We start from the raw sequence: 21,471 nt of genomic DNA on the forward strand, positions 1-21,471 counted from the left end.
GGACGTCTTTCAAAAGGGCCATCACAGAAGTAGGGAAGGAAAACATAGGTACAAAGAAGGTAGCTGCGAAGAAACCATGGGTAACAAAAGAAATATTCAGTTGATTGATGCAAGGAGGAAGTACAAACATGTGCCGAGAAAATCAGGAATACAGAAATACAAGTCGCTGAGGATTGAAATAAATAGGAAGTGCAGGGAAACTAAGACGAAATGGCTGCAGGAAAAATGTGAAGACATCGAAAAATATATGATTGTCGGAAGGACAGACTCAGCATACAGGAAAGTCAAAACAACCTTTGGTGACATTAAAAGCAACGGTGGTAACATTAAGAGTGCAACGGGAATTCCACTGTTAAATGCAGAGGAGAGAGCAGATAGGTGGAAAGAATACATTGAGAGCTTCTATGAGGGTGAAGATTTGTCTGATGTGATAGAAGAAGAAACAGGAGTCGATTTAGAAGAGATAGGGGATCCAGTATTAGATTCGAAAATTAAAAGAACTTTTGAGGACTTACGTTCAAATAAGGCAGAAGGGATAGATAACATTCCATCAGAATTTCTAAAATCGTTGGGGGAAGTGGCAACAAAACGACTATTCACATTGGTGTGTAGAATAGAAGAGTCTGGCACATACCATCTGACTTTCGGAAAAGCATCATCCACACAATTCCGAAGACCGCAAGACCTGACAAGTGCGAGAATTATCGTACAATCAGCTTAACAGCTGATGCATGGGAGCTGCTTACAAGAATAATATACAGAAGAATGGAAAAGAAAATTGATAATGTGCTATGTGGTGATCAGTCTAGCTTTAGGAAAAGTAAAGGCACGAGGGAGGCAATTCTGGCGTTACGGCTAATAATGGAAGCAAGGCTAAAGAAAAATCAAGACACGTTCATATGATTTGTCGACCTGGAAAACGCGTTCGACAGTATTAAATGGTGCAAGTTCTTCAAGATTCTGAAAAAAGTAGGGGTAAGCTATAGGGAGAGAGGGGTCATATACAATATGTACAACAACCAACTAGAAATAATAAGAGTGGACGATCAAGAACGAAGTTCTCGCATTAAGAAGGGTGTAAGAGAAGGCTGTAGCCTATCGCCCCTACTCTTCAATCTGTACATCGAGGAAGCAATGATGGAAATAAAAGAAAGGTTCAGGAATGGAATTAAAATACGAGGTGAAAGGACATCAATGATACGATTCGCTGATGACATTGCTATCCTGAGTGAAAGTGAAGAAGAGTTAAATGATCTGCTGAACGGAATGAACAGTGTAATGAGTACACAGTATGGTTTGAGAGTAAATCGGAGAAAGGCGAAGGTAATGAGAGGTAGTAGAAATGAGAACAGCGAGAAACTTAACACCAGGATTGATGGTCACGAAGTCAATGAAGTTAAGGAATTCTGCTACCTAGGCAGTGAAATAACCAATGAGGGACGGAGCAAGGAGGACATCAAAAGCAGACTCGCTATGGCAAAAAAGGCAGTTCTGGCCAAGAGAAGTCTACTAATATCAAATACCGGCCTTAATTAGAGGAAGAAATTTCTGAGGATGTACGTCTGGAGTACAGCATTGTATGGTAGTGAAACATGGACTGTGGGAAAACCTTAACAGAAGAGAATCGAAGCATTTGAGATGTGGTGCTATAGACAAATGTTGAAAATTAGGTGGACTGATAAGGTAAGGAATGAGGAGGTTCTACGCAGAATCGTAGAGGAAAGGAATATATGGAAAACATTGATAAGGAGAAGGGACAGGTTGATAGGACATCTGCTAAGACATGAGCAAATGACTTCCATGGTACTAGAGGGAGCTGTAGAGGGCAAAAACTGTAGAGGAAGACAGAGATTGGAATACGTCAAGCAAATAACTGAAGACGTAGGTTGCAAGTGCTACTCTGAGATGAAGGGTTTAGCACAGGAAAGGAATTCGTGGCGGGCTGTATCAAACCAGTCAGTAGGCAGACGACAAAAAAAAATTTAAGTATCAGAAGGTCATTTCTGAAAGTATTTGTAAGGAGTGTAGCCATGTATGGAAGTGAAACATGGACGATAAATAGTTTGGACAAGAAGAGAATAGAAGTTTTAGAAATGTGGTACTACAGAAGAATGCTGAAGATTAGATGGGTGGATCACATAACTAATGAGGAAGTATTGAATAGGATTTTGGGGAAGAGAAGTTTGTGGAAAAACTTGACCAGAAGAAGGTATCGGTTGGTAGGACATGTTCTGAGGCATCAAGGGATCACCTATTTAGTATTGGAGGGGAGCGTAGTGGGTAAAAGTCGTAGAGGGAGACCAAGAGATGATTACACTAAGCAGATTTAGAAGGAAATGGGTTGCAGTGGGTACTGGGAGATGAAGATGCTTGCACAGGATAGAGTAGCATGGAGAGCTGCATCAAACCACTCTCAGTACTGAAGACCAAAACAACAAATGGAGAGATATTAGAATCATAATTTGAGAGAGTTTTGGAGAACTTAAGATCAAATAAGGCGGAAGGGATAGATAACATTAGCAAAATTTCATAAATTATTTGGGTAAGTGGCTACAAAACGACTATTCACGTTGGTGTGCCGAATGTATGAGTCTCGCGACTTACCATTTGACTTTTGGATAAATAGATACCTCACAACTCCGAAACTGCAAGACCTGACTCTTGCGTGAACTATTGCAAAATCATTTTAACAGCTAATTCTTCCTAGCTGCTGACAAGAATAATACACAGAAGAATGGAAAATAAAATGGAGGATATGTCAAATGATGATTAGTTTCTTTAGGAAAGGCTTTAGAGAGGCAATTCTGATGTTGCGCCTGATAATGGAAGCAAGAATAAAGATAAATAATATTTGTCGGTCTGTAAAAAGCGTTCGACAATATAACATGTCGCAAGATGTTCGAAATTCTGAGAGAAATAGGGGTAAGCTATAGTGAAAACGATTAATATACATTAGGTACAATGGCCAAGAGGGAATAATAACGGTGGACGACCAAGAATGAAGTGCTCGGATTGAAAGAGTGTAAGACAGGGATGTAGTCTTTCAACACTACTGTCCAATCTGCTCATAGAAGAAGCGGTTCTAGTCGCTATAGTCTGGAACCGCGCGACCGCTACGGTCACAGATTCGTATGCTGCTTCGGGCATGGATGTGTGTGACGTCCTTAGGTTATTTAGGTTTAAGTAGTTCTAAGTTCTAGGGGACTGATGACCTCAGAAATTAAGTCCCATAGTGCTCTTAGCCATTTGAACCACATTTTTGAAGAAGCAATGATGGAAACAAAAGGAAGTTCAGGAAACCAATGATACGATTCGCTGATGACATTGCTATCCTGAGTGAGAGTTGAAGAGAGTTACATGACCGCTGAATGGAATGAACAGTATAATGATTACAGAATATGGACTGGGAGAAAGTCGAAGAAAGACAAATCTCAATAGAAGTAAAAGAATGAGAACAGCGAGAATCTTAACATCAGGACTGATGGTCACGAAGTAAATGAAGCTAAAGAACTATACTACCCCATACAGAAAAATAACCTATGACAGACTGCGGAAGGAGGACATTTAAAGCAGACTAGCAGCGAATGAGGTGGTCCTGCGCCGAATATGAGAGTAAAGGAATATGTGCAGAACACTGGCTAGGGGACTGTAAAGGAAGACAGGGACTGGAATACATGCAGTAAATAATTGAGGACTTAGGCTACAAATGCTAATCAGAGATGAAGAGGGGTTGGCACAGGAGTGGAATTTTCGGCGGGCCGCATCAAGAGACTGATGACTCAAAAAAAAAAAAAAAAATGAAATTGATTACATCATGGTCACGAAGAGATTACGAAATCTGATTCCGGACTGTAAGGTGTACCCCGAATGTAGATTCAGGTTACAGTTTAGTAGTGATGTGTAGTAGGCTGAAGTTCAAGTTTCTAGTCAGAAGCTATCAGTGCGTAAGAAAGTGGAAGACGGATGTGCCAAGGAATGAAGAGACCGTAGCAGTCGTGCGGTTCCGGACTGAGCGCCTGAACCGCTAGACCACCGCGGCCGGCAACTAACATCAGACCGTAATGATGGGCGGAGTAGGTATGTCTGTGCGCAGAGTGCACCGAACACTCCTAGCAATGCTCCTCCGCAGCCGACGGCCAATGCATGCCAATGTTAACACCACGACATCAGCAACTACTCCAGAAATTGGCAAGTGACTATTGGCACTGGACGTTGGCTCATTGTCAGAGCGTTGCATGGTCTGATGAATGCCGTTACCTTCTTCATCAGGCCAATGAGAGTGCGTGAATCCGTCGTCTTCCAGGAAAGCAGCTCCTGGACTTCTGAACTACAGGACGGAGAGAACCTGGTGGCGGCTCCATTATGCTCTGCGGAACATTTACGCGAGCATCTGTGGGTCTACTGGAGGTCGTGCCTTTGGATCTACTGGAGGTCGCGAAAGGAACCATAACGACCAAGGAGTGTCGTACACTGGTTGTAGACAATGTACACCAATTAGTGCATATGATTTTTCCCGCTGGCGGCAGCGTTTTCCAACAATACAATGCACATCACAAGGCCAGTTGGTGTGATGGAGTGTTTCCAGGGAAACAATGGTGAGCTTCGATTGATGTTCTGGTCGCCCAACTCGCCGAAGCCGGCCGCCGTGGCAGAGGGGTTCTAGGCGCTTCAGCCTGGAACTGCGCGACCGCTACGGTCGCTGGTTCGTATCCTGCCTCAGGCATGAATGTGTGTGATGTCCTTAGGATACTTAGGTTTAACTAGTTCTAAGTTCTAGGGGACTGATGGCCTCCCATAGGCTCACAGCCAATTTTGAACCCACTACATCTGAACCCAATCGAACACATGTCGGTTGTGACTGAATGTGGCATCGGAGCTCATCGCCACTCTCCCCGGAAGGAACGGGGATTAGGTGACTTGTGAGTTCATATGTGATGCCATCTCCCGCCAGCGACCTCCAAGGGGGTCATTGCTTCCATACAACGGCGCATGCCGACTTTTATCCGTGAGAAGGTTCGGTATATTTGGTAGCTGGGCTGCCTGATATGTGTTTGTGACTCGTATTAAAAGGGATAGGTACCAAACAATGCCGTCGATATAATTGAAATATTTCTTCAAAAAAAATCATCTGAGGTCTCAGCTCAACTGTCCCAGCGGGGATTACCTTTCCCCAGATTTCTTGTGGCTGTGACGTGAGCCAGTCGTCCTCGGTGTGCTTCAGATCTTCATTCAAGTTGAAGCGTTTCCTGTAGAATCAAATCCTAAATGAGCAGCTCAAGACGTTTGTTCATGATGGACTTGGTAGGCTACAGAGTGTTTTACAGTACACAGATGTGTTAATGGTTCTATCCCTGTTCCAGGAATTCGAAGAGCTCGGACCTCGTTCGTCAGAAAAAATGCAGTATCACCTCGCCTGCTGAGGACAGAGAGTTGAATTTTTTAGTAAGAGTTGACGACACTCACTACATCCGCGACGCTATATGTCTCACTAACGTTATCCCAAAGCGACATAAGAAAATTTCTACCGTTGTAGTTGTTACGATGTTTCTACCTGTTCATTTGAACACTTCTATGATTGCGTTCTTCAAGTGAAACACGAGAAGGAACATCACCCGGGGCAACAAGAACCTCTGTATCATTCCTGGCTATACTTCAATGAGTACTAATTCCTTTCTACATTTCAATCCTCCATTTACAGTCTCGATACGTATCTTTGCCGAAACCCGCGATATTTTATTGCTGCACGGAAGCAAAATCCTTCGTCACTGTCGAAATTCTACATAGCCTCCAAAAAACTCGGATTTATTCTATAGTGAGTGCCATTGAAATACGGCATTTACGGTCTTTATGTTGTGTGTAGCCTCTCCTACGGTATTAATGCTAATTTTCTTTTCTATACTGGCGGAGGATCGAAGCGAGAACGAAGAAATGGGAGTTCGATTCTCCTTATGAGATTGTCGCGCAGTTCTTTCTAGAAGAACGAGAGAAGTTTCTGGGACCGATAAAACGAAGAGAAGACGCGGTTGCTAGTGGGGACGAAAAGCGTCTGGGGGAGGGGCATCGGCAGTTGCGGCCACCTGCGCGCGCACCAGAAGAATGGTGGAGGCAGGGCGGCACGGTGTGGCGTGGCGAGAGTGTGTGTGCGCCATGAGAAGGAGCAGGTGCCGGCGGCGGCCGGAGCGCAGACGAGCTTGTTACCGGCCGACGGCGGGCCGCAGTGGTTACCCGTCTAAGTGCCTCCCCCTGTCCGACTCAGGCTCTGCACGCCCACCTAGCTGGTTCCGAGTACCATCCGTCGCGTCCACACTCTGCTAAACGTATTTTAGCCCTATATGTGCGTCGAATTCCAAGTCCATTTCAGTAAAATTCTCGTGGGTAAGTGTTCACGTTATAACGTCATATAATTTCCAAACCTTCGCCTACTAATGACAGCAAAATCCATTTGTCACCCCGATCAAGGTTTCCTGCTATGGTACCCCAAATATCGACAGCAGAATGACACACGAGAAATTTTACTTACAAGCATTTTGATTAAAAGCACTCCGTCTTTAGGCCACGAGTGGCCTACAGGTACCATCCGACCGCCGTGTCGTCCTCAGTTCTGGATGCGGATAGGAGGGGTGTGGGGTCACCACACAGCTCACTCGGTCGTTATGATGGTACTCTTGACCTAATCCGCTACTATTCGGTCGAGTAGTTCCTCAGTTGGCATCACGAGGCTGAGTCTGCCCCGAAAAATGGCAACAACGCATGGTGGCGTGGATGGTCACCCATCCAAGTGCCGACCACACACGACAGCACTAAACTTCGGTGATCTCACGGGAACCGGTGTGTCCATTGCGGCAAGGTCGTTGCCATTTTGATTCAAAGCGGTATTTTAATTGCAGAAGAGAGCTAGTGTCGAGTGGAAAGGCACTAAGCAATAATGAATTTATTTATCTTTTTAAACGCACTAAATAATTTATTTTAAAAAAGTTAATCTCCAAGAATAACATTAACAAAATTGCCTTCGGAAATAAAAAGACTGATAACAAACACCTCAAAACGGCAACAGCATAAAATCACTTTCTTTTATTTAAGAACATGGAATGTAGTAAACATACATTTACATTACAAACAGCAAGAAATACGATTAAAATGAATACGAGACAAATATCAACCATCGGGTATTGGCAGTAATTATCAAAACGGCATTGCCTTCAAAGTAACAAAAATTACTTGGAAATGTGGTTCAATTTTATAACGATAGAGGTGGTGGCAGAAGCAACACCAGTAGCAATAATTCCTCCTTCTCTACAAACGGAGGACGGCGGTTGCCGCTATCACAGTACTAGAAAAAAATTTCAGTCATGGTACTCAGGCATCCTTAACTAGACCACAGTTAACAAGAGATACAATCAGCGAACCTGTAGCACCAGACAACCAGTTAACTATTTAGTAAAATTAAACATACTACAAATGCATAAAACTTCGAACGTTGTGCAGGAACCTTAGACTTGACTACTAAGGGATAAAATTTTTTCTTTAGTTATTTTTCGTAGATTCAAACAATTGAGTAAACAGGTCGACCGCGTGATACTAGCCGACAGGTAACTACAAATATGCCTCAGAAATTAAGCAGTTTTCACTGACTGTAAAGTACTATTCGTGAATCAGAAGAATTACATCTGCATTCTATACTTATAGATTATAAAATCAGTTTCGAATAATGACAGCTGCAAGCCTACACACATTGGCAAAACTGAACTCATGTAGCACGAAGTTAAACCTTCATAAATAACACATTTACATGTATATATATCTACGGGCAACCAGGAGTCAAATGTGCCCCGCGCGTCACCAAGTGAAGCACGCATTAATAGGATGCTCACCGTGATTTATGGTAAAATCACAGGCCAGTGTGGCCGAGCGGTTCTAGGCGCTTCAGTCTGGAACCACGTGACCACTACGGTCGCCTCGAGCATGGATGCGCGTGATGTCCTTAGATTAATTAGGTTTAAATAGTTTTAAGTTCAAGGGGACTGATGACCTCAGATGTTAAGTCCAATACTGCTCAGAGCAATTTGAGCAATTTCTCGTAAAATCCAGGGCTCTTTAACAAGCGGTTCCTTAGAGAACACCGAGATAAAGATGTAACGAAGACTACTCGTAGTCGGAAGCCCACGGATATCATCAAGCAGACGCTACCGCGCCTAGTACTTTCAGAGATCAGACCGGACTCCAACCCGGCACCATAATGGACGCAAAGTGGTTGCAGCTTCAATAGCAGGGGACACGCCAAATTCTGTGCGTCCTGCCGAAGTAGCTTTCAACGAGCAATATTCACGGCTGCGAACAACACTCGACCCTCCAAACCCGCAGAGAGTAAAGGCGCCACACTTTCCAACGGACAACGGCAGTCGCTTGGCCACAACCCGCCGCCTCATTTGCGCTCCTCGCCGCCCGTGTCACACTCTCCTTTTTTCCATGTCGCCGCAGCCCTTAACTACCTTCTCCTCCGACCTGGCCTCTACCGGCGAAAGTAACGATCCATGTACTTTTTCGGCCAGAGGGATTCAAAATCCGCGGGTGTTACTCGAAATTAAACGCTGCGCACGGCACATAACCTCCTACATGAATTACGACGGAATGAACGTTAAGTTATACAGGTTTTTTCCTTCAAAACCACAAAATTACCGATGGATATAGCTTTCAAGGATCCAGCTATGTAGGTGACGGGTTTGGGAGTCTGTTATGTGGAGGGCCTGGATTCAATTTCCAGTACTACTAGGCATTTTTCGCTGTTGGGAGGCCTGGAAGAAGGTAAATTCCCCCCCCCCCCCCCCCCCCCCCGCGTTGCTAATTGAGGAGCTTCTTGAATGAGAAGTAGCGGCTCAAGATCTGTAACTCCTATAGCGGCCAGGTGAGCCGTGGGCTGGCTTCTCCATACTGCATACGAAAGACGATTTATGGCAGAGGATGACACATGCGATACTCCAGGCCTGATCTTGGAGTTTAGTCGTAATTTACAGGCATACTAGGTGTCTCCCCTAAGAATAGTCTATGCGGTTTTCTGTGGCAGATATATGCCATTTCGCTTTTGCGATGTGTACCTGGTGTTAGCTCAAACAAATATTGCTGATCATTCTAGAATGATGTGCGCTGATATGAAACTTCCTGGCAGTTTAAAACTGTGTGCCAGACCGAGACTCGAAATCGGGACCTCTGCATTTCGCGGGCAAGTGCTGTACCAACTGATCTACCCAAGCACGACTCGCGCACTTGCCCGCAAAAGGCAAAGGTCCTGAGTTCGAGTATCGGTCCGGCACACAGTTTTTATCTGCCAGGAAGTTTCATTGCTGGTATGTCTTTCATGTGATGTCCAGTATCGACGAAAAAGGTCTATTTGTTTCCCGTTACAAGCAAAAGGATTTTCAAAGCACAATTTTTCAACCCCGTACGATAGATCGGTCCCAAAGTAGTCTAGTGGGATGCTGTTATGTCGATATGTATTAAAAGGGACAGAAAACATGAAAAATAACCAGCACTTTGGCAGCGACAGCACAGCTCTGGCGCGCGCTGACTGCTACCGCCGTGTAGCAGAACTGCAGAATCGCTACTGGACTACTGGCTGTTCATCGTGTTTTACTGTCCCTCAAACACATATGCATAAAATCAATATCACAGTAGCTCATATTAGGACCACTCTGTCCAAGAGGCACGGGAAACAAACAGACACTTTCGGTCGACACAGGCATAGCATTAAAGACAAAATCACGAACATTTGTTGAGGCTGACGTCGTAAAAGTGAAACTGCAGGTATCTTCTGATACACTGCATTTCGTCCAGTTTGACGAATGTATAAATCTTTCTACCATTGTTAGCTGGCATTTATAATTTGGTATTCATTGTTGCTGTAATAGCCACATGATCACTGCTACCAGTTTCTAGACGGACGTCCTCAAAGAGATCAGGCATATTTTTATCGTCAGACCTGCTACATACTGGATTCGCGATTTCCTGTCAGGAAGGTCGCAGTTCGTAGTAATAGACGGCAAATCATCGAGTAAAACTGAAGTGATATCAGGTGTTCCCCAGGGAAGCGTCCTGGGACCTCTACTGTTCCTGATCTATATAAATGACCTGGGTGACAATCTGAGCAGTTCTCTTAGACTGTTCGCAGATGATGCTGTAATTTACCGTCTAGTAAGGTCATCCGAAGACCAGTATCAGTTGCAAAGCGATTTAGAAAAGATTGCTGTACGGTGTGTCAGGTGGCAGTTGAGATGATCCACATGAGTTCCAAAGGAAATGCGTTGGAATTCGATTACTCGATAAATAGTACAATTCTCAAGACTGTCAATTCAACTAAGTACCTGGATGTTCAAATTACGAACAACTTCAGTTGGAAGGACCACATAGATAATATTGTCGGGAAGGCGAGCCAAAGGTTGCGTTTCATTGGCAGGACACTTAGAAGATGCAACAAGTCCACTAAAGAGACAGCTTACACTACACTCGTTCGTCCTCTGTTAGAATATTGCTGCGCGGTGTGGGATCCTTACCAGGTGGGATTGACGGAGGACATCGAAAGGGTGCAAAAAAGGGCAGCTCGTTTTGTATTATCGCGTTATAGGGGAGAGAGTGTGGCAGATATGATACACGAGTTGGGATGGAAGTCATTACAGCATAGACGTTTTTCGGTGCGGCGAGACCTTTTTACGAAATTTCAGTCACCAACTTTCTCTTCCGAATGCGAAAATATTTTGTAGAGCCCAACCTACATAGGTAGGAATGATCATCAAAATAAAATAAGAGAAATCAGAGCTCGAACAGAAAGGTTTAGGTGTTCGTTTTTCCCGCTCGCTGTTCGGGAGTGGAATAGTAGAGAGATAGTATGAGTGTGGTTCGATGAACCCTCTGCCAAGCGCTTAAATGTGAATTGCAGAGTAGTCATGTAGATGTAGATGTAGATATCCATTATGAGTGGAGTTGCGAACTATGCGTAGTAGGTGAATGGCTTTAGTAATGCTTCACTGGATGTCTTGCCACTACCACCAAAAAAGTATAACTATAGCAGCTGATCGTTGGACGGTTAAAGTCTCCTCACATGGTTACAGTATGATTAGATACTTACATACAAGCGAACTAAGGATTTTTCTAAAGTTTCCATTATATCAGGAGATGAGTCTAGTGATCGAAGGATCTAATTATAATTTCGTGCCCACCCTTGATAATGAGCCTTTCCCAAACAATGTCACTCGCTGGTTTCATTTCTGTCTCGGTGGAATGAGTTTCGTGTCTACTACTATAGAGATCCAACCTCCATTTCCCATTAGTCTATGCTTTCGCTATGAGCCTAAATTTTCCTCAAGTCCACACTACTCTGAATTTAATAAATTTTCTGTATTTAGTGTTGTGTGAGCGTTTCAAGTTACAGAACTTAGCTGCAAATGTTTCCGGATTTAAATTCTTGGAATTTAACACTAGCCAGTGAGTGACATTTCTTTGGTTCTTACATCGATAATTCTGGGTTTTCTATGGCTATCATTATCTGGATTGAGTGAGAGTAGCCTAATCTAAAAAGTGTGGGGGCAAAATTAGGCCAAGTTCGTAAGCGAATATGGAACTTGGAGAATGTAGCCCAACAACAGCATACGAGGAACTAAGGATTAAATTTAAAAGAATATTTGACCAATTACTGGAAAGATATTTACCCAGTAGAAAGGGTTAGGTTACGAGGGACACTCAAGGGTGAGACGTCTCTTCTAAACAAACAGAAACTACTGAATATCAGGTATAAAACAGAGCTTAGTGCCATATGTAGAGAAATGGTCAGTGGAACGCGTCTGGCTGTCAAGTGAGTGATGAAAAACATTTAATGACTACAGTAGCCGAATCGTCATAAAAGATTGCCAAAAGATATTTCTCAAAATACAAAGAAACCGGGAGCGTGTGTGAAGGCTGTTTGTGGCGCAGAAGTCAGTGCCCCGTCCACCAACGACGAGACAAGAGCTGAAACTGAGAGCAGCAAAACAAAAAAAGAAATGCTGTACTTTGTTTTCGGAAGTTCCCTTAGAAAGAAAAACCCAGGAGTATTGTGCAACCATAATAACCATACCACTGGACAAAGAAATAAATATCATTGTCAGTGGCAGTAAGGAACAGCAGAAATCATCAAAACTAAACAAATCGCGAAGGCCCAATTTCATCCCTGTCGCATTCCATAAGCAGTCTACGGTTCAGTCGATCCCTGTATTCACTAAAATCTACCGTAAATCCTCCTAACAAAAAACCGTCAAGTGTAGCGTTTAGAAAGCAGAGGATACACAAGAAGGGTATCAGAAATGATCCACAAAACTGGCGTCCAATGGCCTTGACCTCAAGATGTTGGGAAATCATACAACATATTTCGAGCTTAAACATAATGAGTACGTCGATGAGAATAACGAGAAAATCAGAGCCGAAATGGAAAAATGTATGAGGTTGCCTACGGAACCATGGTTTTATTTATGGTTGAAATGGCTCTGAGCACTATGGGACTTAACTTCTGAGGTCGTAAGTCCCCTGTAACTTAGAACTAATTAAAACCTAACTATCCTAAGGACATCACACACATCCTTGCCCGAGGCAGGATTCTAACCTGCGACCGTAGCGGTCGCGTGGTTCCAGACTGTAGCACCTGGAACCGCTTGGCCACCACGGCCGGCCTGGTTTTATTTTTGCGAGCACCTCTTCGTCCGAAACAAGTAGATGGCCGCGAATGTCTTTCTTCATGGCTTTAAAAATATGGAACCCATATGGGGAGAGATGAGTACTGTATGGAGAATGTGTAAGGGCTCACCAACAGTGGGGTCCCTTATCTCCGCCCGCCCATCCTGCGTTAGGTTTCCAGTTTCCTGTAATTACTTCAGTCAAACACCGGGTCTTACCTAAAGACCACGTCTCACTACCTTGCCCACCATTGTCAAACGAAGCCCATACCTTTATAAACGTCGGTATATATTAGCTGTGTATTTCTTCTTTAAACTATCACCATTGTAACGTTCGTGTAAAAGTGATCAACTGCTAGTACTGTTATTGCTACTATTCTTTTTTGTGAGATGAGGACAGTTTCTTTACGAAGGTGTAAGTGCTCTTTTCTTCCCTTGCTCTTCACATTCCAGAATATATGAAACTATTAAACAAATCGTCAATTACGTCTCTGACGTGAAATACCACTTTTTCTATGATGTAGCACTACTTATATTTCTTATCGACATGTAGGCAGCTTAAACTCAACGGACCACAGAATTTTCGAATTTCGTTCCAAACCGACAGAATACGACCACATTCTTTTCGACAGCTGTCTGATTCCGTGTAGTACCGAGAGGACTGGTTTCTATAGACACTATATTCGAACTGCTGCTTCAACATCAAATCAGCCTGTGTGAGTAAATCTAGTCCGATGTAGCTGTGATAAACTGATTCGAAATTTCTCTTGTGTTTTCACGGATCACATTACTTATCGAAATGACATGTAGGCTAAAAGTAGTGAAGACAATGCATTGTTGCACAACAACGCTGAAGATGAGGTGGGTGTATCAGATGGTTGTATCAGACGCTCTTAAAGAAATAATAAATCTTATGTGAGAAAAAGATGTGTAGCTCATTATTATCTTAGAAGGTGTCATTGATTCATAGGCCACCACCTTGTTGTCATGAAATAGTTGCTTTAGTAATGTAGAAGGGACCGAAAATACCCGCAAAAAGTAAAATTAGATGCAGTTATCTGAGATGAAGACCTTAGGTCAGCAGAGGTTATAGCTACAACATTTTCAGTCAACAACATGCGAATATTTTGTACAGTTTTTATGTATTACGCATTTGTCAGGGAAAATTGTCAGAGCAGTGCTAAGTTTGTCTTTACGATTAACGAGTGTATCAAATACTACCTTTGAAGCAACTGTGATCGAAATTCGGCAACTTTAGATTGTCCTATCTTATGAGTGCCTCCAACGCTTAGAGGAATATCACAATACACTTTAACATAGTCATCAACTGAAGCAGCAATTCACAGTGTACAGAGGGCAGTCACTTTTCCTCTTGCCTTAGAAAGAGAATAAATCTTAATATCGGTGGTCTTTCATTGGTTTTGTCGAACGAACGATTTGTATCACTATGTGGCAGAGTTAGCTGAAAGTTTTTCGTTTTAGGTGTAAAATTTCCGTCACTTCACATTTATCTACAATTGCTTGCTTCAGAATTGGCTAGCGTTTGATACCCGGGGTAACTTTTATAAAACAGTGATGTAAACTGAAGATACTGTAATATTTTCTGTGCCTTGATGCTTGAGAACTATTAACCGCGTTGTGGTGCATTAAGAGTGGCAGACACATAAGATTTACATTAACTAAAAACCCAAAACTGCCTCTCCTTAGATCTGTAGTGATTAACTGCGATGACGTTCTCTCTTTCGAAACTCTAAAGATGGATAATAAGGTTAAGGAAACGTAGTAGAAGAATAACAGGAAAATCGTTCCCATGCGTTAGACAGTAGTGCTGAGGGTGTGCAGCTGTGGACTGATAATTCGTTTCAATTTTAGGTTGTGTCAGTCCTATGATGGGAAGGGTGTAAATGAAGCCGGACTCATCAACGCTTAGAAAGCCTAGGTACCTCATATACGTAGTACAAAATTAGGGGAAGAAAATCATACGTTACCTTCCCTACAGCTCCTTCAATTAGTCACATCATGGCATCGCCGTAATACTTGTGGCTTGTAATTTTTGATGCTATAGGAGCAAAGAGAATACGGCAGTCGCCAACGCAGCATAAGTCTTACCAACGATAATAGAATACTTGTAGAGTTGTTTCTTCGCAACGATATAAGAAAGATTTTTTTACATGTTCGGTGGTCTTAAAGCATAATCAAATACGTGAGAAATTTATAAGCATTCTGAGGAGAATTATGCAAACGTGCTGCAAATTCTTTTTCTTTTTTCCCTCTGTTGCCATGAGAGATGGAACTTCCATTGTGTTATCTAACGCCCACCCTTTTGTTACAGTATTTGTCTCCTGCTTTTAAAGGTCTGAATTTGCATAACGGTGTTATGCAAATGGAAGTTTTAATTCCAGAATGAAACTACAGCATCAAATGTTAACCTCTTCTTTCCAAGTGAAGGCACATCAGAATTCAAGTAGCGGCGTCATCGATTTTGATTCTAAGCCACTTGCAACAGAAACCAATGTGTGTCTTGTGTCTTCAGTCTGACACACGAACGAAAAATAATATTGTAACACACAAAATAAAATTTAGGCAGCACTGGATACTAGCTTCAGATTCGTCATAAATGAAACACAGAATCTTAATATATGTTTAATTTGTATAAACGACCCGTTACGTTAAGAATATATTCCATAACAAAGTTTTCATCTCTATTTCCTTGTCCCACCAAAAATGTAACTTACTCCTCGAACGCTTTCAGCAATCGCATTTCGTTACCACAGTAAATGAAGTTTCTGTTAGATAGTGTGTGGTTATTGTATCATCAATTACAGGGCACTCTTGCAAATACAGTTGTAATCTGCAGCCACTGTCACAGTGTTTGTGGCCTAAAGTGGTTGGGAATGGAGAGGAAGCAAAGTTATTTTCGAGCTATGCATATCAATACAGGCATTAACAAATGTTAACAGTAGAGGACACAAAGTAAATCAGCATATAAATGAGGAAACTTTTATGAGAGAAGACAAAACTGAATTTTAACGACCAGATGTCATTGAATTTTTATGCTAATCGTTTTAAACGTTAAACGAATTTAAAAGTAAATGAGAACGAAATGGGAATTAATTACTTTTTAAGGCGTTTCATTTTCACTCCATGATGAAGACGCAGTCTTAGAACACAGTACCAGCTTTAATATTATCGTTCTTATTGATGTCATTTTGTCTAAGAAAAGTCGTTGCAATGATCAGAATCATTTCCATCAATATGAGTCATTACTATTCTGGAACTAATGTGTAACGTAACATCCGCCGAATTCTAATTTTGTTGTCGATATATTGTCTTAGAACCAGTATTTTATGCACGCGAGTTTCGAATTCCTTCGACAAGTACGACAGAGAAGGTCTCATAAACATAGCGTCATGCGAACGTGAAACAGAAGATCATCGCCAAACCTACTTCCAAACATTCTGACACCGAAACTATTAATGGTTTCTAGAAGAATGAGGTAGACGGAAATCTTTGAGACTGTACATACACTTTGAGTTCATTATCTTCCGGTCTGTACATAATGTAGCTTCAGAGTCTTTGTTATTTAAAGCTCTTTATTGAAGTATGAAGCCAGTGAATTATATCAATTCATATGCTGGTAAGAACATTCTCCTCGAAATTAATTCAGTAATCGAAAGAAAATTGGAAATTTATACATCATTGTGTCCCAATCGTATCACTTCAGACGTTCACAAGTCGCATGGTATGCACAAAATGCACACCAAGGCAAACACGCACACACAAAAACACACATACACACGCACACTTCACTCGTTATTTACTGATGATTGTAATACTTAGTGTAGCCTCTTCCCAGTACGCCTTCTCTTAAGTGAAGTTACAAATTCAAGATGGGTTTCTAGAAAGTTTCAGTATGAGCTTATCTCTACAGCTTCCTTCATATTCCTCACAAAACGGAACACGGAAAGTGCTTAAATATTATCTGACTTACGTCAAGTGGCTATAATCTACAGTTGTTGTGTGAGATCGTAGGCAATTATGACATGAGGTAAATTCTCCTTTTCTCAAATAGTACAACCGAGACACAGTAATAATTTTCGTTCTTCTTAAATCGTAATATTCCCCAACCAGTACTGCAACACGCGTAGTATACTTAACTAGGTATATATAGTTTGAGGACGCGTCATTGTCAATCATTTTACGATCAATTTGCGTCTCCCTACAAATGTGATAGATGACCTATTGAAATGTTTATATTGCTACTACGTTAATTGAACACAGGGCATAAAACTTAAGAATAATTATCGAATGAGAAAATATTTTCAACTCCGGATGTCGCAGGAGTTAAAAGACATGGTAATTCATAAGAGGAATGATTACGGCGTAGCAAAATGTGCAAAACATGTAATTTGATAAGAAACATACACTACTGGCATTAAAATTGCTACACCACGAAGATGACGTGCTACTGGCGCGAAGGTTCACAGACAGGAAGGAGATGCTGTGACATGCAAATGATTAGCTTTCCAGAGCATTCACACAAAGATAGCTCCGGTGGTAACACCTACAACGTGCTGAAATGTGGAAAGTCTCCTGCCGATATCTCATACACACACAGCAGTTGACCAGCGTTGTCTGGGGAAACGTTGTTGTGATGCCTCGTGTAAGGAATAGAAATGCGTACCGTCACGTTTCCGACTTTGATAAAGGTCGGACTGTAGCGTATAGCGATTGAGGTTTATCGTATCGCGACATTGCTGCTCGCGTTGGTAGAGATCCAATGACTGTTCGCAGAATATGAAATCGGTGGTTATAGGAGGATAATATGGAGCGCCGTGCTAGATCCCAACGGCCTCCTATCACTAGCAGTCGAGATGACAGGCGTCTTATCCGCATGGCTGTAACCGATCGTGCAGCCAGGTCTGCAACCCTGAGTCAACAGTTGGGGACGTTTGCAAGACAACAACCATCTGCACGAACAGTTCGACGATGTTTGCAGCAGCACGGACTATCAGCTCGGAGATTACGGCTGCAGTTACCCTTGACGCTGCATCACAGACAGGAACGCCTCCGTAGGTGTACTCAACGACGAACCTCGGTGCACGAATGGCAAAACGTCATTACTTCGGATGAATCCAGGTTCTGTTTACAGCATCGTGATGGTAACATCCGTGTTTGGCGATATTGCGGTGAACGCACATTGAAAGCGTGTATTCGTCATCGCCATAGTGGCGTATCACCCGGCGTGATGGTATGGGGTGCCATTGGTTACACGTCTCGGTCACCTCTTGTTCGCATTTATGGTACTTTGAACAGTGGACGTTGCATTTGAAATGTGTTACGACCCGTGGCTCTACCCTTCATTCAACAGGATAGTGCACGACCGCATGCTGCAGGTCCTGTGCGGGCCTTTCTGGATACAGAAAATGTTCGACTGCTGCCCTGGCCAGCACATTCCACGGATCTCTCACCAATTGAAAATGTGTGGTCAGTGGTGGCCGAGCAGTTGGCTCGTCACAATACGCCTGTCACTATTCTTGATGAACTGTGGTATCGGGTTGAAGCTGCATGGGCAGGTGTACCTGTGAACGGCATCCAAGCTCTGTTTGACTCAATGCCCAGGCGTATCAAGGCCGTTATTATGGCCAGGGGTGGTTGTTCTGGGTGCAGATTTATCAGGATCTCTGCACCCAGTTGGTGGAAAATGTAACCAAATGTCAGTTCTAGTATAATATATTTGTCCAATGAATACCCGTTTATCATCTGTATTTCATCTTGGTGTAGCAATTTTAATGGCCGGTTATGTGTTTAGAAACTGTATTAAGCCTAGAAGTATTTTATACATAAAGAAAATACTTGCTATGCGATATAAAGTAAATAAATCTTCTGGACAAATATGCGACCGTTTTAGATTTGATTGAATATTTCCTACAGCACGCGCACTACTTTTCTCTATTGATAAACATCACTTCCACTTAGCCATTGGTTTTGTTGAAACTGGCACAGAACATCGTTCTGCAAGTATCCGAAACCTCGTCCTAAATAAAGAAACATATCAAGCGACTTAGACCGATATAATCGTAGATGTCACTACAGCCCACACTTACCCCTTCTTTCCACGCACAGTTTCAGCGATGTTGTGTTGTCTTTCTGACGTGTTCCGAGAGCTCGAACGGAAGTCGAGTTCTCAGAAAAGGCTGTGAAATCTACATAGAATCTCTGCTGGGAGATAATCGTCTTCGGCCTTTATCTTTCATCCCAGACGTGCTCTACAATGTTAGTATCGAGATTTCTCTATAGTCAGTCTATCAGGTAGATTTCTGGACTTCCCAAAAATACATTCACCAGAGCATGTCGTAACTATGGAAAATACTATCTATATGGAGTGAGTCTGCACTAACTTTATCTCTTAAAAGAAGCATATGTGGTCTCCCCAGCTGATCCCTTTTACTGTGTAGCGTAATTGTAAATTCCCCAGCATAAGTGATATAAACCTATACCTGCCAGTCAAAGAATAATCTTCCGACAGTTTTCAATACACAACGAAAGCAATACATATCGACGATTGTAGTGTGACTGACCGTATTAGAGCATATCAAGGCCATTGTGAAACTAGAATCATTGTGAAGTCTGCACTATAATGCGTTTCCGAACTGAAAGTCCTTCCAAACATTCATGGCAGACTCTTGGTATATCTGAGGGAGACAAATGGCATCCGCATGTGTCAAATCACGCTATAGCTAATTACAAACAGGAAGCTTTTCTCGTCGGTCGACCAGCAGCTGTAGTCTCACCATGGGGATACTACGCTAGGTAACACGTATGGAAAGATTGTGAGATATGGACATTAACGCTGTCGAAAGGTGATCATAACACAGGAAGTGATTATAGCTGGACGTATCCTCTGCAATTATGACTGTGAATAATGTTACTTTATGACATAATTTGCGATACTATGTTACTGAATGTCCTTTCAGTCAATTAAACTATGTAGGTACATAAGAAACACAAAAACGTCCGAAATACTTTGCCTCGTAAGTTCGAGGTAGGTCTAATCTCAGATTTCATGTGAGATCAATATATAGTAGTTCAAATTGGTATTTATACAAAAGCCTCTACACTAATTGAATAGTTAACTGGAAGCATTGCAAAACTGTAAATACTCTATTTATTTTCTTCCTTTTGAACAGTTTAACTTATTTTGTGAATTTAGATGTGTAAGTATGGTACAAGCAACTGTAACGTCAGTTAATCCCGTCATCTGACTGCTAATGTTACTACAGTAAATAAATGTACATTCTTCTGTTTCTTCGCTCAATGAACAAAAAATCACGTACATAAAAATTCTCATGGACATTCTGACATAGAATGACTATCGTACAGTTGATGGGGGGGACTGGGGAGTGTAAAAACAGTCGATCGTGACGTGTCAAATTAGTTGAGGGAAAGGTAGTATATTCTGGAGAAAGAAGTGCTTCTCGATAGTCGCGACTAGGAGGAGTTCGGAAGAAGAACATGTGCAAGTCGCAAGATTGAAGTAGTTCAGGATGGGACTTGAAAGTGTAGTCGGTTCAGCCGCGAATGCGTTGTCAATCCGTAAAGAGTGTAACTTAATTATGGACCACTTTGTTTTTATCTCAATAGTGTTAGGGTCAAGCTTCCGAAAATTTAAGTTGAGAGTAGTAATCAACGGGAGGCTTCTACTCAAATAAACGATCAAGCAGTCGTCCTTGTGGAAATCGAAAATTTCTGCTCACAATACCGACCTGTTGCGACTTGTATAGCATGCTCTGTAATCAATTAAAACTCATTTACGTGTGCTTAGCCAAAAAACAGTACGCTGGAGCACCCTAGTGTTTTATTTTATTTCAGCTTGTTGATTTTCATATAAATAGCAAGACAGATATCACCATCTTGCTGAGGCCTGTAGGCTGCCAGAGACAATATCATGGCATTGACCTCAGAGAGCACCCACCGACCTGGAGCTCAAAAAAATACTTGAAATGGCTCTAAGCACTATGGGTTCATCAGTCCCCTAAACTTAGAACTACTGAAACCTAAGTAACCTAAGGACATCACACATATCCATGCCCGAGGAAAAGATTCGAACCTGCGACCGTAGCAGCCGCGTGGTTCCGGACGGAAGCGCCTAGAAGCGCTCGGCCACAGAGGCCGGTGAACCGGAGCTCATTTTAAGGTAGGAGCAACTGTGACTCACTGAAAAGCTGTCAGTCGCATTCTCATAGCTGTGTCAAACACAAAATTTCGACAGCTCATTATTAGTGAATGATATCAAAGACGATATTAATTTATGTGAAATTACGACTTCAAAGGTAGAGTATTTTTTGAAACAATACAATGCTGACAGATACTTTTACTTGAGGCTTTATAGAGAAATGTTGTTGGAAGGCATTCGCATTTCAGGACTACTTAAGATTACACAGCATTTAAGTCAGGCTGTAACTCAGTTAGTTACATGCCTCCAGTAGATATATTATTTAACATGCCTTACTAAGATCGATCCAAACTTGTACCACATTGAACAGTCAACACATCAGTAAATCTATTCATTTCGTTTACTCATGGTATCATATTTACGGTGTTTTTTTTTTTTCTTTTGTCATCCGCTCACGCATTGCCGGCTAACAATTTGCTGACAGAAGTCATCAGTACGGAAGTCCCCATAGTATTTGTGTCTTTTATACATTTGTTTCCTGGAGTACATTGTTTTCTTAGAGTGACAGTAGGTATGTCTGTGTATTACCTTGATCATTGATTA

Source organism: Schistocerca gregaria, chromosome 3, assembly GCF_023897955.1.
Source record: "Schistocerca gregaria isolate iqSchGreg1 chromosome 3, iqSchGreg1.2, whole genome shotgun sequence".
Lineage (NCBI taxonomy): Eukaryota > Metazoa > Arthropoda > Insecta > Orthoptera > Acrididae > Schistocerca > Schistocerca gregaria.